We start from the raw sequence: 3816 nt of genomic DNA, 5'->3' as shown, positions 1-3816 counted from the left end.
TTAGAAAAGTGAGTCATCAAAAAAGCCCAGCCCTTTATGATTTATATACTATTAAGAAAGAATGTTCTTTCCCCCTTCCCTACCCCCGCAAAAAGCTTTTTTGGTTTCCATTTGGTCCATGGTTTGGGCAAAGGTTCCAGGGTGGTTAAAGAGCTGCCTAGTCCGGGCGCCTGGGTGGCCGGGTGGGTTAAGCATCTGCCTTTGGCTCAGGACCGAGCCCCCACTTGGCGCTCCCTGCTCAGTGGGGAGCCTGGGGAGCCTGATTCTCCTCCCTCTGCTACTCCCCCTGCTTGTGCTCTCTAGCACTCTCTCTTTCTCTCTCAAATCAAAAGGGGGGGGGCGGGGGAGCTGCCTAGTGGCTGTAAGGAGAGGCTCAGGCAGAAGCCCAGGCATCAGGGGTTTGCCAGAGGGGCCCCTTAAAGGCTGCTGGGCTCTGGAGGTTCCTAGTCATGCTTGAGGGTGAGGCTTTGGAAGACAAACCGGCCCAGCCCAGCCTGCAGGCCAGCCTGTTCTCTGAGGTTAAACAGGTGGTCGCCATGTTCTAGATGAGGTTCACCTCCTGACCCAGGAAGTAGTTCTTTAGAAAGTCACAGAGAAAGGCGTCTGCGCAGGTAGAACCGAGGGCCGGCAGGTCCCCAAGGACCTGGTTCGGGTTCTTCTCCAGAACAGCTGCCGCTTCCGTGGTGTGCAGGGTTTTACCGCACTCATCTTCGGACGGCTTCTGCACCACCGGAAAGAGGACGGAGCAGCAGCAGCAGCCCCCGACACGCTGGTTTTACGTCTTCGGGAGACTCTTGGGCCCTCTCGCTTCTCAGCGGACTGGGCGGAAGTGGCCCATGCCCTCCGGGGCCACATCATCCTGGTCTAGAGAGAAGCCCCGAGAAAGGTAGGTGTGTAGGAGGCGTGCAGACGCATGTTGGCCAGGCGGCTGACGGCAGCCCCCACCTCTCTGGAATAATTCTGTCCAATCTGGAAGCTGCTGACGGTTGACTGGCAATAAGGAGCAAAGCTTTAAAAAAAATTGTGTTGGTTGATTTTGGGGACAGAGGGTGTCTGAGAAGATGGCTCCCAAAGTTGCTACTGGAAAAGAGGTTAAAGGGTGGCCAGAGGCTGTAGTAAATGGCGTCCACACACTGTTGAATTACAGTGGATCCGCAGGCGGCAGGGAGCACTGCCAAGAAAAAATGTTGGAATTTGGGAGTTTAATCAATTTGCATTTGATTAAGCCCATTAACTCTTTCGTATTATTAAGGTATTATTTTAGTCTGCGAATGCATTTTTGGAAGCTACAGTGGATTTTAGATTGGTGCAAAAAAAGCCACCAAATGATTCCCTGGGAGATAAAACATACTTCGCAAGTCATGTGTCTTGAACATCGTGACTGACTGTGGAATCTGGATCTAGACTCATGTTGTCGACAGACTTCATCATAAAGCAAAGCAGAGAATTCATGTTATGTGTTTTATCTAGGTCATTTTCATGCTTCTGATTTGAAATTAGAAAAGAAGTCTCCACTGTGTAAGTGGCCATACTATTTACTATACTAAAGGTGGAGCTAAGTTTCAGGAAATCAATGAGGGATTTCTGCGCTAATAGAAAATCTGTTAACCAGAAAGTATTTATTGAGTACTTTATCAGAGTATACAGTGGGAAGAGCTAGTTTATATGTTTGGGAGTATCGGGTTGGGAGATACAGAGATGGAAAGCTTTGGAAGAGAACTCAGAATAAGTGTAAGAGGAGCACCTGGATGGCTCAGTCGTTAAGCATCTGCCTTTGCCTCAGGTCATGATCCCAGGGACCTCGGATGGAGCCCCGCATCAGGCTCTCAGCTCAGCGGGCGGAAGCCTGCTTCTCCCTCTTCCATTCCCCCTGCTTGTGTTCTCTCTCTCGCTGTGTCTCTGTCAAATAAATAAATAAAATCAGAAAAAAAAAAAAAGTGTAAGAAATGATGCTAACTTTAAGAAACCTAATATCTGGTTGAAGAGACTAGATTAATAAATATGAAAAATTAGTGAATAATGTTAAGACTTGAATTCTGGGATACTCATTAATACTATTATTAGGAATGTACAGTAAAGATGAATCATTATCAATACCAAAAGAAAGATTAGTAAAGAAGGTAATATTTGCAGCTTTGTATTTGAGCTTTGAAAGAGTTACAGAATTAAGACAGAAGGGAAAGCATTGTGGCCCAGAAAACCAAAATGATTTATGATGACCTGAATGCATCAATGACCAAAGCATATTTTTGAGAGTGAGAAAGAAGGTTTTTATACTCAGTAATGGTGAGTAATATTTGTGGATAGGTAGAATAAGGCCAGATTACTTACATTCTTGAAACTTGGCCATTAGAGAGAGACACGATGATGAAACTTATGGTGTTATTGTGGATTTCTTCTTTGAAATATTCAACAAATATTTATTGAGCATCTACTATATGGAAAGTACTGTGCTAAGCACTGGGAGAATAGTGGTGAACCAAAACCAATTCTTATCCAACCTCATGAAATTGTATTCTAGCAGAAAGGCTAGACTTTGAACAAGTAGCTATACAATTGACTAATTATGGATATAATTAGTTCTACAAAGAGCATAAGACAGGGTATCTAGTCTAGAACAAGGGTGTGCTTTTAGGGATGTTTGCCTTAAGAAGTGATGAGTTGAATTAAAGGAGTAGAGAGGACTGAACTAAGGGGAAGGAGGGTAAGCAGAACTTGATAGAGGAGACAATACATGTCAAGGTCAATAGATGGGGGAAGCCTACCATGTTTGAAGAACTGCAAGATCAGTGTGACCAGACTAAAGAAATACACAGAAAACAATACAGAATGGTCCAAGATGAGGTTAGAGAGGTAGGAGGACAAGATCTTGCAGACCTTGTAGGGTACTGGGCTTTGAACAAAATGTGGTGAAAAGCAATTGAAATATTTTTAAGCAAGAGAGTGGCATGTTTGGCTTTACATTTTTAAAAGATTATTCTGTGTGTACTACGGATTGGAGGAAGGGTAGGGAAGGAAAACTTGTAATGAAGCTGAAATAATAGATAAGAGATGTTGGTGGTTTGGACTAGGGTGGTTGTAGTGAAAATGGAGGGACACGAATTAGGTGTTTATGAGGCAAAACTGATCACATAAACAAAATGAGGAAAGTAGTCTTTATTTATTTATTTATTTTTAAAAAAGATTTTATTTATTTGACAGAGAGAGAGAGATCACAAGTAGGCAGAGAGGCAGGCAGAGAGAGGGAGGGAAGCAGGCTCCCCGCTGAGCAGAGAGCCCGATGCGGGGCTTGATCCCAGGACCCTGAGAGGATGACCTGAGCCGAAGGCAGAGGCCCAACCCACTGAGCCACCCACATGCCTCTTATTTATTTATTTTTAAAGTAGGCTCCATGTTCAGTGAGGGGCTTGAACTCACTACACTGCGATTAAGAGTGCTCTAATGATTAAGGCAGTGAGGTGCCCCAGATAAAAGTGGTATTTAGAGAAATGTTCACTGTCATCAGTTTTCAGGTGGGCCAGAGTGGGCCTAGTATGGATTTAGGGAAGCCTTGGAGACTGTTGCAGTAATCTGAGAAGGTGATGAGAACTGAAACTGGGAATGGAGAAAAACAGACATATTTAGAAACATTCTAAAAGGGCAACACAGGATTTTTTGACTCAAAAAATTTAACCTTAAATGATTTTAGTGGCCTTAGTGGCTAGAAGAAGGAATTAAGACAAGGAGAAAAGTGTTGAGTTTGTGGTTCGATAATTATATAGGCATATATAGGAGTATGATTCTATTTGGGAAGGCATCAGTAGAAATTTGTGTGAA

At 43.9% G+C, this 3816-nt stretch overlaps 1 pseudogene; it reads right to left on the bottom strand.

The window, feature by feature from the left end:
* Nucleotides 1-443: 443 nt before the first annotated feature.
* Nucleotides 444-1410, bottom strand: LOC132027592 (ferritin light chain-like; annotated as a pseudogene).
* Between the last annotated feature and the right edge of the window lie 2406 nt (nt 1411-3816).

Source organism: Mustela nigripes, chromosome 12 (assembly GCF_022355385.1).
Source record: "Mustela nigripes isolate SB6536 chromosome 12, MUSNIG.SB6536, whole genome shotgun sequence".
NCBI lineage: Eukaryota > Metazoa > Chordata > Mammalia > Carnivora > Mustelidae > Mustela > Mustela nigripes.
The sequence above is the reverse complement of the archived record's forward strand: the minus strand, read 5'-3'. Positions and strand labels throughout refer to the sequence as shown.